Source organism: Nicotiana tabacum, chromosome 2 (genome assembly GCF_000715075.1).
Source record: "Nicotiana tabacum cultivar K326 chromosome 2, ASM71507v2, whole genome shotgun sequence".
In the NCBI taxonomy this organism is placed as follows: domain Eukaryota; kingdom Viridiplantae; phylum Streptophyta; class Magnoliopsida; order Solanales; family Solanaceae; genus Nicotiana; species Nicotiana tabacum.
This window is the reverse complement of record NC_134081.1, coordinates 36,665,646-36,680,235: the sequence shown is the minus strand read 5'-3', so window position 1 is coordinate 36,680,235 and position 14,590 is coordinate 36,665,646.

Sequence of the window (14,590 nt, the reverse complement as noted above, 5' to 3'; positions counted from 1 at the left end):
CCATGAGGCTTCGGTTGGTGTTATTTTACGTTCTGTTGTGACATTTAATTCTATATATATTGCTAAGGTGTGTTTCAGGGGCTCTCTGGTAGGTGGATAGGCCTAATTACAAAGGAAACTCTGGCGAAAGTTTTAGGAAGTTAGGAAGTTAGGCAAATTTGGGGCTGATGGTATGTGGTATAACTGAAGCTGTGTTAAGTGAACCTTGATCCTTATTCGAGGACGAATGATATTAAGTGGGGGAGGATGTAAGGCCCCGTACAAATTTTAACCAAACAACTCGGGGTTTCATGGTGCCAGGATAGATTCCTGCGTTATTATAGTAGAAAGTTTGGCCAATTTGAGGTTAGTTTTGCGGTCGATTATGCGACCGCATAATCACTATGTGGACCGCATATTGGTCGCATAATTCCTCTTGAGTTCTGCGGTGCATTATGCCACCGCAGAACAAGTATGCGGACCGCATACTGGTCGCATATCTGGGCCGAAAGTTTAGGCCCCTGAGGGCCATTTCTACGGTCATTTTGCGGACCACATAACCATAGACCTGTGTCGGGGCACCCTTTTTCTTAATTTAAAACCCGACCCCCATTCCGTTAAAACACCCCTTTAGTCTATTTTGAGCTCATTTTCTGATATTTCTAGAGTGAGAGAGAGAGGGTTCAAGAGGGAGGGCCTAAGTTTTCATCAAATTGATCTTTAGTCATCACTTAAAGCTTTGGAAATATTCAAGTAGATCACCAAATTCTTCATCCAAAAAAGTAAGACTTCATCACCCCAGCTCTTAATTTCAAACATAGCTATAATGGGGGTACTAGTGTGATACTTCATGGGTATGATGGTCGTTTATCTTGCATGTATGTATGATAAAGAGTGTGGGGAAAACGTGACCTAGAACCATGAACGTTTTCCTAATTCTGGGTTCATTTTGTATATGGCTAAAATAGATTGAGGTTGCTAAGGGTTCCGGATAATTGTAGAGTCTAAAGAAGCACAATTGAGATATGTATGGCTAACTCTCTTCTTCTTAGAATCGAACTCCTTGTGTCCGAATAATTGATGTAAGTTCCAACTTGATCATACTAGAATTGTTTGCCTTAGTGTGTTGGATTGAACGATTTATGTTCCCTAATTGTTTTAGATGGTTACCATGTCATCATGCTATTTGAGAACATAATTATGATTTTCCAAGCTCCTTCCCTTATGTGCGCAATGCCTTATGTGATGGTACTTATCGACATGAATTATGATGTTATTTGAACGAATAAAAAGGGAAAGACTTGAATTGTAAAATGTTCCCAAGTGCCAAGAACTACTTAATAAATGAGGTTGTTTGTGCCATGTAACGAAAGATGGGAAAGATATGTGAATTGAGTGAACAATTGAAAGTGGTTATGTCTTAAATGAGATGGCTTAGCCGATCGGGCCGAGATCAGATGCCATGTTGTACACATGGTGGCATTTGTGTTAGAATTATTGATTTACATTGTGGATATGGATATGTCTCACCTGAGATGGCTTAGCCGGTCGGGCCGAGACCGGACTCTGTGTAAAAACACGGTGGCATTGTGAGTTGTGGCATTTGGCACTAATGATTATTAACCTAAGAAGATGGAAAGATTGAATCGGAAACTATGCGATCCTTACTTAGTGTTCTTTGTATTTCTGTGAAGCATTTATTGATTATAATGACTGCCTTCTCTTTGTTTCATTGTTCATTCTACTAAGATTGGTGTTTGCGTTACATAATAGTACTATTCGACAGTACTAACGTCCCTTTTGGGCGCTACATCATTGAAAAGATGTAGGTGGTTCCATCGCAGATAGCGCTGATCGCCGATAGTGGTGCTATCCCCCACACTCATCACAGCAGTCTTGGTGAGCCCCATTTCTTCTTGGGGTTATGTAGTTCATCTTTTGTATAAGTTTTCACATTTTGAGGTATAGCCGGGACCTTGTTGCCGGCATTGTCATCTTGGTCTTTCGTATCATTAGAGGCTCCGTAGATATTTATGTGGGTCATATATGTATCTTGGGCTGGTCGTTGGATCGAGTTGTACTTTGGAAACTTAACTATGGCATAATGTATATAATGAAAAATGGACTAGCAAAGTTTATGCATGTATATCTGATCTCTCCCCTATTTAGCAGATGGCAACGCGTCCTCTTTTTTTTCAGATCACGAATGAGTCGGGTAGGGATGGTCTAATAGGCTTGCTCGATCGGGTTCACTCGGTTGAGCGCCGGTCATGCTCCCTGAGGTTGGGGCATGACATAGGTCTTTCAATGACTTTTGGCATTCAAAGTCCATTCGAAATCGTTCTTTTTTTTGGAAGCGAAAAGAAGTGATGGCACTCCTCTAACGATCTTGAGATGAAACTGCTTAGAGCCGCCAACCTCCCGGTCTGCCTCTGTACTTCCTTCACACTATCAATTGGTATAAAACGTCTTTGATAGCTTTGATTTTGTCGGGATTTACCTCGATCCCTCTTTGCGAGACCAGGAAGCCCAAGAACTTACCGAACTAACCCCGAACGCATATTTCTCCAGGTTAAGTTTCATGTTATGCTTCCTCAAAATGTCGAATGTCTCTCGGAGATGTTTAAAATGATCTCCTGCATTTAATTACTTTTCTAACATATCATCAATATACACTTCTATTGTCTTGCCTATCTGACCCTCAAACGTTTTAATAACGAGCCTCTGATAAGTTGGTCCGGCGTTCTTGAGGCCAAAAGGCATCACATTATAATAATATGAGCCAAAGTTTGTTATAAAAGAAGTTATTTCCTTATCCTCCGCATTCATCTGGATTAGATTGTACCCAGAGTAATCATCAAGGAAACTCATTAGCTCGTGTCCGACCGTCACATCAATCATTTGATCAATGTTTGGCAGTGGAAACGACTCTTAAGGGCATGCTTTATTTAGATCTTTATAGTCTACGCACATCCTAAATTTGTTATTCTTTTGAAGTACTATAACTACATTGGCTAACCATTCCCGATACTTTACCTCCCAGATTAAACCTATATTGAGTAACCGGGTTACCTCTTTTTTAACAAACATGTTCCTGACCTCCACTATCAGGCGTTTATTTTGCCTTACCAGTGGAAAGTTTAGATCCGGACTTTGCTTGTGGACCGTCACCTCCAATGGGATAGCTGTCATATCCGAGTGCGACCATGCAAAGCAATCAACGTTAGCTTTAAGAAAATTTAGAAACTCTAACCTGAGCTAGGGATTTAACCCTGTCCCCAGATGAAACTTACTTTCCAAAAACTCTTCGAATAAGGCCACTTGCTCAAGTTCCTCTACATTCAACTTGGTCGCATCCATCTCCTCTGGTACCTGAAAGTATATCGGAACCTTATATGATTCTGATGACTCCTCCCTTTTATCGTCTTCATTCGAAAAGGGAGTAGTCATCAGTTCCTGTAATTGCTATTTGTTGGACTCTTTCCCTTTTATTGCTGGAAATAGTTACCGCGTTCATCTCCCTTGCCACAGGTTGATCTCCTCTTATTTGCTTGATTCCTTTGGGCGTTGGGTATTTCAATAATTGGTGATATGTTGAGAGTACGACCTTCATCTTATGTATCCACGACCTTCTGAGGATTATATCACAACCCATATCTCCATTAGCATACGTGGGCAGCAAAATCTATCCTCGGGTGGTCACTCTTTTCAAGATGAAGCCAGCCAAGAGTTTTGTCGCCGGACTAATTGTTCTGGTCAACTTTGCCTGCCACAACACCCTCACTGTATGGTATTGGCTGAGCTTCCTCGGTCAACCAAAACACGCTTAATTTTGAAATCTAAAACATTGAGAATGATTACCAAAGCGTCATTGTGTGGCAGTAGAAGTTCATCAGCATCCTCCTCCAGGAAGGTTTTATTGTCATCTGTGGCATCCCGAAGTCTCTTGTTGTGAGTCACTGATATCTTTATTTTCTTCGCTGCTAAAAAGATTACACCATTGACTTTGTTTCCTCTGAAGATCATGTTGATTATTATTCGAGGAGATCCTACTACTATCTTCGAAGGCTCCGCATTATCCAACTTATGCCGTTGTTATTCTTTGCTCTGTAACTTAAGAACTCCCTTAGGTGACCATTCTTCAACAATGTCGCCACCTCTTCTCGAAGATGTCGGCAGTCCCCAATTCTCTGGTCATGAGTCCCATGGTATTCATAACAAAAACTTGGATCCCTCTAGCTAGGATCTGATCAGATTTACTTCAGAAACCGTGCTTCTTTGATATTCCTCATTACCGATACCAACTCCACCAAACTGATGTTAATGTTGTAATCTGACAACCTGGGGTATGTGGAGTCTCGAGCCCCTATCACCTCCTTCTCCTGTAACGACCTATTGTTTCGACCACGATTGGTCCTTCTGTCAGAGAAAACCTATCCACTGACTGGAACCCTTTGCTACTACGCCCATCGGTTCTTTCGTATAGCAAAAACTGACCTCTAAAAGACCGCCGATCCACTTCAAAGTTGCTTATCAACTTGTTCTGGCTTTTTCTCGACCCTGTCGCTTGATCGACACCAAAGACCCAAGTTGATCATCCTCTATCCTGATTTTGGACTCGTAATGGTTATGGACATCCGCCCATATGGTTTCCTGAAACTCGAGTAGGTTCTCCTTAAGCTTTCGGGAGGCATTAGAACTCCGCGAATTTAGACCCTTTGTGAATGCCTCTGCTGCCCACTCATCTGGAACCGCCGATAGCAGAATCCTTTCTTTCTGGAACCGGATCACAAATTCCCATAGCAGTTCGGATTCGCCTTGCATAATCCTTAATATGTCTGCCTTTCTAGCCTGAACCTTCCTTGCCCTGGCATGGGCTTTAATGAACGAGTCTCCAAGCATCTCAAAAGAGTCAATTGAAGGCTTGGGTAAGAGACAATACCATGTCAGGTCTCCCTTCGGGAGGATTTCACCAAACTTCTTCAACAAGACCGACTCGATCTCATGTTGAGCCAAATTATTCCCTTTCATAGCCGTGGTGTAGGTTGTGATGTGCTCATGCGGATCCGAGGTCCCATCGTATTTTGGTATCTCCAGTATCTTAAACCTCTTCAGAATTAAATATGGTTATGCGCTCAGCTTAAACGGCAACTACGTGTATATTTTTGAATATGGTCCTTTTAGTACTGGTGGTGCGCCCATAATCTAATCCATCCGAGCGTGAAACTCCTTTGAATTGTGATCCATTCGTTCATTCATTTCTCTAATAAACCTCATGAGCTCGGTTTTGAAGGGATCATTGCTGTTGTTATTCCCAGATCCACTACCGGTCTATCCGGCTCCATCGAAACCAACTTCATCCCTTTGGTATTGTTATTGACTCTATGAGCCGTTTCATTTGCCGGAACACTGGGAGGAATCGGGCCGCTTCCATTTTAGTTATTCAAGTCACCTGATGTAACACCCCAGAAAAATTTCGAAGTACTTAAGTGTAAGGCCTGGTAAAATTTGCAAAGAAAATAATATTTCATGGTGCCGGACTAGGCTTACGTGTTTGAGGATTATAGAAATTCTTTGTGGCGAGCTTACGAGCTGCGGCTCAGACTTTTTAGGTTGAACAATGCACGGGAAAGTAAAGGAAAATTTTTGCCGGAAATGTGCATTTATGCGGTCCATTATGCGACTGCATAATCACTATGCGGGCCGCATAATGGCCGCAGAAGTGAGCAGGTAAGGGCTATTCTAGGAGGTCATATGAAAGAGAAATCTGATATAGATGTTCCACTAATGATGAAATATGGCAAGATGATCATTTATACCTCTAGACAACTCAAGAATCATGAGAAAAATAATCCAACACATGATTTATACATTAAAGGTTTGGCATCATTAATTGTATGGGGTCCAGGTGGAAATATTCACGGACCAAAAGATCCTTCAATATATTTGCAAATAGAAGAAATTAAATCTAAGATAGAGAAGATGTCATGAGTTACGTAATGATTATGATATCAATATTCTATATCATTCAGGAAAGCCAATGTTGTGGCGGATGCTCTTACCCGGAAATCTATGGGTAGCTTAGCACACTTGGAGGCATACCAAAGGCCATTGGCCAAGGAAGTTCACCGATTGGGTAGTTTAGGAGTTCGTCTTGCGGACTCTAGTGAAGGAGGGTAATTGTGCAAAATAGGATTGAATCATCGCTTGTTGTAGAAGTCAAAGAGAAGCAATACAATAATCCATTGTCGGCACAATTGAAAGAGGGTATTCATAAACATAAGACTATGTTTTTTCTCTCGGCTTGGATGATGGTACACTAAGGTACCAAGGGTGGTTATGTGTTCCAAATATGGATGGTCTTTGGGAAAGAATCATGACCGAGGATCACACTTATAAGTATTCCGTGCACCTGGGTTCTACGAAATTGTATCATGATCTTAAGGAGGTCTATTGGTGGAACGATATGAAGAGAAATGTAGCGGAATTTGTGGCGAGATGTCCAAATTGTCAGCAGGTGAAGGCCGAACACCAGCAGCCCGGTGGGTTGGCACAGAATATAGAAATTCCAATGTGGAAGTGGAAAATTATTAATGTGGACTTTGTGGTAGGATTGCCTTGTACTCCTCATAAGTTTGACTCGATTTGAGTGATTGTGGATCGACTCACGAAATCAGCACACTTTTTGCCGGTAAAGTCTACCGACACAGTGGATTAGTATGCTCCACTGTATATCAAAGAAATAGTCAGCTTGCATGGCACCCCAGTTTCTATCATTTCTGATCGGTGGGGCACAATTCACTGCTAATTTTTGAAAGAAATTTCAACAAGGTCTGGGTACTCAAGTGAATCTTAGAACAGCCTTTCACCTGCAGATTGACGGGCAGGCAGAGCGGACTATTCAGACGCTTGAGGATATGTTGCGTGCTTGCGTTCTAGACTTCAAGGGTAGTTGGGATGATCATTTACCACTCATAGAATTTGCCTACAACAATAGCTATCACGCTAGCATTCAAATGGCACTGTTCGAGGCTTTATATGGTAGGAGATGTAGAGCTCCCATTGGGTGGTTCAAAATTTGGGGAAGTAGAGTTGATAGGGCCAGACCTCGTACATCACGCCATGGAAAAAAAAAGTTAAAATCATTAAGGAGCGGTTGAAGACTGCTCAAAGTCATCAGAAATCCTATTCGGATGTTCGTCGTAGGGATTTGGAGTTCAAAGAAGATTGGATATTCTTGAAAGTTTCCCCCATAAAAGGGGTAATGCGATTTGGTAAGAATGGGAAATTGAGTTCGAGGTATGTCGAACCATACAAAATCATTCAAAGGATCGGTGAGGTGGCGTACAAGGTTGACCTACCACCTGAGATGTCGTTAGTACACCCGGTGTTTCATGTGTCTATGTTGAAGAAAGTAGTTGAAGACCCGACACTCATTGTTCCGGTTGAGACCATTGAGGTAAATGAGAAATTGACTTACGAAGAGATTCCAGTTTCTATTATTGATCGGCAAGTCCGAAAATTAAGAAATAAAGAAATTGCCTCCGTGAAAGTGTTGTGGCGAAACCAACAGGTTGAAGAGGCTACTTGGGAAGCTGAGGAAGAAATGAAGAAAAAGTATCCTTATTTGTTTGAATAGACATGTATTTATAAAGTTGTGATTTATGAGAAATAATCTAAGAGTTGCTTTCTATGAATTTTGTATCATTTGTACAATTGGCGTTAAGGGTGTTCCTTTCTGGAAATATATTGCTTCTGAGACCACAGTTGGTGTTATTTTGTATTATGTTACGTCGTTTGGATTATGTATGTGCTGTTAGGATGTGTTTCTGGGGCTCTCTGACAGGTGGATAGGCCTAGTTACAAGGGAAAATCTGGCGAAATATTTGGAGATTTTGGTAGTTAGTCAAATTTGGGGCTACTCGAAAGTGGTATGAAACAAACTGAGTTGCATAAGATGCTAATGATGGATTTTCTCCCTCATTCGAGAATGAATGATCCTAAGCGGGGGAGGATGTAACACCCCGGAAAAAATTTCGAAGTACTTAAGTATAAGGCCTGGTAAAATTTGCAAAGAAAAAAAAATTTGAACAAAGCGGGGGAAATGTGCATTTATGTTGTCCATTATGCGACCGCATAATCACTCTGCGGGCCGCATAATGCCGCAGAAGTGAGCATGTGAGGGCTATTCTGGAAGTAGCTATGCGGTCGACTACGCGACCGCATAGTGACCGCATACACAGGCAGTTCTTTTGGTTATTTTGTAACCAATTATGTGACCGATATGCGGTCCGCATAACCATTTCCGGAGCTCCATGTTTGGTTTTTTAAAACCCGACCCTATTTCGTTAAATACACTTTTTGGGTCATTTTTGAGCGATTATCTGATATTTTAGAGTGAGAGATGGTGCCCTAGAGTGAGAAGGTGTTCTCCAATAATTGTTCTTCAATTCTTGCCCATGTTTTGGAAGATTGATAAGGGAAACTTGCTAGGTCTTCATCCTAGAGATTGAAGTTGCTCAAAATTTCAGAACATTTCGAGTGTAAGGAAGCTCAAGTGAGGTATGTTGGCTAAACTCTTCTCTTAGAATTGAATCCCACGATATTCATGTAAATTATGTAAGTCCCGAGTGATTCATTATGAAATTGGCTATTCCGAGTAAGATTTGGGTTGAAAAATATATGTTCAACAAGCATCACAAATGCTCTATTCATGTTATGTTACCAATTGAGGATGTGTTAAAATATGGGTTGTGCATTAATAATGTTTCGACTTTAAGTCAAGTTCAAATAAAGGCTATTATGCCAAATATTTGTGAAATATCTCTATGTGCATTAGACTCTAAATTGCTCACCTGTGTACTACACACTTTGATTTGAATTGTGTTTGTTGTTGATGATGAGGATGATATTTGAAATTGATAATGTGAGCATGAAATATTGAATATGGCCAACGTGCCAAGAATGATCTTATAATTATGGCCACTAGTGCCAATGAAATGAAAAGATGTGAAAGTATTATGAAATGCGATGATTGATATAAAAAGGTTGATGTGTCAAATAAGACGGCCTAGCCGATTGGGTCGTGATCGGACACCATGCCGCACACATGGTGGTGATTATGCTGGAAATTAGTAATGATAGTAATTTTGGTTGATGTCTCTAATGAGATGGCCTAGCCAACCGGGTTGTGATCAGACTCTGTGTTAAAAATAGTGGTATTGATATTGAGAGTAATTGTGGTTGATGTACCTAATGGATGGCCTAGCCGATCGGGTCGTGATCGGATTCCGTACTAAATTTACGGTGGTATTGGTATTTATGGTAATTGTGGTTGATTCTCTAATGAGATAGCCTAGCCAATCGGGTCGTGATCGGACTCCATGCTAAAAGTACGGTGGCATTAGTATTGTGAACACTAGTATTACGGACAATGGTATATCGATACTAAAAATCTCCCAATGTGAGATATGGGAATTAATTTGAACATTGTCTTAATCCTAAATTGAGGTTTGATGTTGATTAAGGCTTTCATTGATATTATGATAATATTGTTTGTATTAATTATCATTCGATTGAGAGGTTTTTTAGTTATACATACTAGTACTATTCGACGGTACTAACGTCCCTTTTGCCGGGGGCGCTGCATCTTTCAATGGATGCAGGTGGTTTCACAACAGGAGATATTGATCAGTAATAGCAGTGCACCTTTTTCCCAGCTGACTTGGTGAGCCCCACTTTATTCCGGGGTCATGAATCTTTTGTACTTGTGTATCCTGTTTGAGGTATAGTCGGGGCCTTGTTGCCGGCACTATCATTGTACTCTTCTTTATCTATAGAGGCTCCGTAGACATAGTGTGGGTTGTGATTGGTGCTGGGGAAAGATAAACTATGTTATGTTGTGGTTCTATTATTTGTCCATTTGAGACTTTAAAAATGATACACTATTGGAAATGAATTGGTATTGTAGACATGAACACATTTTCGTCTAATTAATGATAATATGTATTATCTCTATTCATGGATGAGTTTGGGTAGAATAAAATCTAACAGGCTTGCTCGGTCGGGTTCACTCATTTGAGCGCCGGTCGCGCTCCTCAGTTTGGGGGCGTGACACCTGACAATACTTGTTTAACTCCGTCATCACCCGATCCTGCCTTGAGAGGTGACTCGTGATTGCTTTCTACTGCTCCCTCAGTAGTTTGACCGTTTTTACCACATTTTCCTCCTCTGCATCATCAGGGGTTGGCTCCCGCACATGCCGAGGGTATTGGCCATCTCGAACCGGGGTCGTCTCATCCCCTTAGTTGCGAGCCTCACTTATTGAGTCATCATGTTGGGACAATTCTTCGTGTTCCTCAACGTTGTGTGATGTTGACATCATTAGCTTCCATATGTGGGTTTTACTAAGGAAAGAATCAAAATGAATTAGTAATAAACAAATGAATCAAAGCAATTACGCAGCTGTCTATGCCCCACGGTGGGCGCCAAACTGTTTACCCATAAAACAGGATAGTTAAATTTGTTGCATGGTTTATAGACAAGTGAATTGATTTCATCCAAAAAATGATAAAGAAAAAAGATTAATATTAAGATTAGCAATTTAAATTGAAGAAGATAAGAAGTCTGGATCCGAACGCAGTGTCACCGAGAGAAAAAGTGAAAATAACGATAAAGTGCAAATAAAGTTGTTGAATTGATAGCAAAAGTAATGAAATAAAACTTTTGTATGCAGAAAATATTTCATGTCCCTATAAACGCTGCTGACCCTTTTATTTATAGCTCTACCTAGGGAAGCCATATCTTAGGATCAAGCTCCTTATAAATAATAATAAAAGAGTCATTGATGAGCATGTAACAGCCGACCTTGAATGCAAATATTCCCTGCAACGATCGCTCATTTATTGTTAGTGAATATTCTCTTGTTGAATGCTCTTCGACGACAGACCTTTGAACTTCTACCACCGACCGCACTCCCTTCGGGATTTACCCGATATCGGTTGCACTTGTTGTACCCGGTATTGATTGTTCCCTGACTTGCCCTTAGCCTATCTTCAATTCCACGTGTCATGTTTCCATTCGACCATCCGATATAAACTAATTTTACCCCATACAATAAGTGTTCTTTATTAGGTAAAATTTATAAATTACAAGTGGACGCTTCACGAATAGACATGGGGTAGTGAAGACAAGAACGAGATGATTCAGTAAATAGATGATACCGGTTACAAGTATGTGATGAGTATTGCATAAGTTCCGAAGGCATTAAGGTCGGGGAAGACAATGTGAACGTAAGGTACCGATTGGAAAGGACAACATTAAATGAGTAGCTGTGATAGAAAATTATAGCATTTATTCTTAACGATTATGTAGCAATCAATAGGGGGTTTTACTCACCTCTAAGAAGAGCATGATTTGCGGATCTGGGCTCCTCTAATTAAACTATAAATAGTGATAATTGTACTTATGGAAGGACACGAAATAATTGTATGAAAAAGCTTTGTATTACTGTAATCAAGACTTACACATTGTTCTTGGGTTTGGAGGGATCAATTCGAAGTTCATACTTATTCTTTCGTTAATTATCATTACTTTACTTTCTTTGTTCTATGTTATTTTATTTTATCAGATCAATTTAATCCACGTGTCTATAAACTACGTAACAAATTCAACTGTACCTATTTGCATGAAAATAGTTTGGCATCCACCGTGGGGCTTAGATAATTGTGATATTATTTTGATCTGCTCATATTTTACTAACGTACTTTGAAGTTTTTTTGTTGTAAGCCTAAAACACCAATGGCACCCAATGATGTCAACAACTTGGTCAATGTTGGAACAAACAACAACAACAGGCCCGTGGAAAATTTCTATGATGGAAATCAACAGGATGATTCAACCAGTGAAACATGTATCGAGGGAAATGAGTCAACACTTAACCAGGTAGAAGGATATACTCGGCGGGCGAGGAGTCCTACCCCTAATGGTATGGATGATGAACCCGTTGCCGATACTATCAAAGTTTTGAGAGCACAACAAAGGAAATCATGAATCATCTCTCAAGACAGGACCGAATAATGACTAAGCTCCAACAAGCACTATTAGTGGCTTCAGATAATTTCAATGGTGGAGTTCGAGCCTCTTCTTGTGTGCCAATAAATTGGACAACTCCAAGAATTGGTAACATTGCTTCAAGGGAGGAGCTCAAATCCAATAACAACCAAGCAGGCGGTGCAGGCAGCGGATCTAGAAATAAAAACAAAATATATGATCCTTTTGAGACCGATCTCATGAGGTTGATGAGGAAAATGAATGCTCAAATGGATAAAAATTCTAAGGAGTTCCACGCTCAGATGGATCAGACCCTGGGGGCACCTCTTGTCCTAAAGGGCCCGAACTAAAAATATATATCTTGTTGTCGTTCAAGCCTTATGCGGCTCTAGAGTTGATCCTAAAGTGATTCAAGATGTCGGATATCCCAAAATACAATGGAACATCAGATCCCCAGGAACACATTACGACCTACACCATCACTGTGAAGGGAAATGGTTTGGCTCCGCATGAGATCGAATCAGTTTTTCTAGAGAAATTTTGAGAAACCCTAACAAAAGGGGCTTTAACATGGTATTTATTTTTACCTGAACACTCAATTGATTCTTTTGAAATACTTGTAGATTCTTTCATCAAAGCACACACTGGGGCAAGGAAAGTTCAAGCTAAGAAAGCAGATATATTTAGGATCGTTCAAGGAGACTCAAAGTTGATGCGAGAGTTTGTGATCCGATTCCAAACGGAGAGAATGTTGTTGAATGCAGTACCAGATGAATGGGTAGCGGAAGCGTTTACCAAGTGTCTCAATCCCTTAAGCTCTGATGCCTCAATGAATTTGAAGGAGAGTCTATTCGAATTTCAGGCAACCATATGGGCTAGTGTCCATAATAACTATGAATCCAAAATTAGGATTGAAGATGATTAGTTGGGTTTTTTGGTGTCTTTCAAGGGTCAAAATTTGTGATCAGAATCTAGAAAAGTTCAAGAGTAATCTTGATGCTGGCTGAAGACCATTCAGGAGTCGTTTTCAACCATATATGTCAAATGAAAGGTCTGATACTCGGTCAAGCCAAGGGCATGGAGTTTGAGGTTTTCTGTCCTTGAAAAGACCCGCACCGGACATGAGCACTAATCATGGGAGAAGTAGATGAACCTTGCAAGATAAGAAGCCACCGGGGTCTTGGGATTTAGGATATCACTGGTTATCGAATTTCAATTTCAATATTAGCTTGGTAGAGTTAGTTTCAGCCATGTGGAACATAAGGGAAGTAAGGTTTCAATACCAATTCGATTGGACCCCATAAAAGAGGGATCCTAGTTTGTGGTGTGAATTTCATGGTACACATGGTCATAGGACTAGGGACTATCGGCATCTTCGTGAAGAAGTAGCCATGTTATTCAAAAATTGTCATCTTAGAGATTTTTTATGTGACCAGGCTAAGAGTAATTATGGTAGGGTTCGTGATACAACATAACCGACGAAGCCAGCAGGGTCTCCCCATCTCACAATAAACATGATTTTTGGAGGGCTTGAAGTGAATGGGATGACATTTTCAGCTACAAAATGATGAATACATAAGTCACTCATGGCATGAGTATCTGGGAAACGCTAGAAGATGATGAAAACACCTTCACTGAGAAAGATGTTGATGGCCTTATTTTATCACACAATGATCCTCTAGTAATATCTTTAAATGTTTTAGAATTTAAAATTAAGCGTGTGTTGGTTGATCCAGGTAGTTCAGGGAATATTATTCATCGGAGAGTCCTGGAATAAGCAAAGTGACGACCCGAGGGGTGACCAAATCTACTTTGTTTTAAGTTATGGATGGTTATATGAGTTATAATGTGATTCTCAGTGGACCATGGATCCATGAAATGAAGGTTGTACCATCAACCTATCATCAATTGCTAAAGTTCCAAACACCTAATGGGATTAAAAAGATTATAGGCGATCAACCTGCTACAAGGGAAATGAATGGCGTCACTTTGTCTAATAGTAAGGCGGAAAGAATTAATAAATAGCAATTACAGGAATCAGTGTCAACTTCCATTCCAGGCCCAATGGAAGTATCGAAAGAATATAATGAGAAGGAGACACCAGATATTTACCATGTACCCAGGTCTTTCCAGGTACCAGAAGACACTGATGCAACAAAATCAACTACAGAAAAGCTTCAACAAATCACCTTGTTCACGAAATTCCTAGAAAGAAAGGTTTACTTGGTAATGGGGTTGAGCCCCAAACTCAGGCTTGAATTTGTTAAATTTCTTAAGGCTAACATTGATTATTTTGTGTTGTCTCACTTAGATATGATAGGTATACCTCTAGAAGTGGTTGTTCATAAGATATGTTTTGACCCTAATTTCCCTCCGATAAAGAAAAAAAAACGGTCGATATCCGAGGTCAGAAACAAGTTAGGGAAAGAAGAGGTAACCAGGTTGCATAATATAGGTTCAATACATAAAATAAATTATCATGATTGGTTATATAACGTATTAGTAGTACCAAGTAAGAATAATAAGTTCAGAATGTGTATCGATTTTAAGGATCTAAATA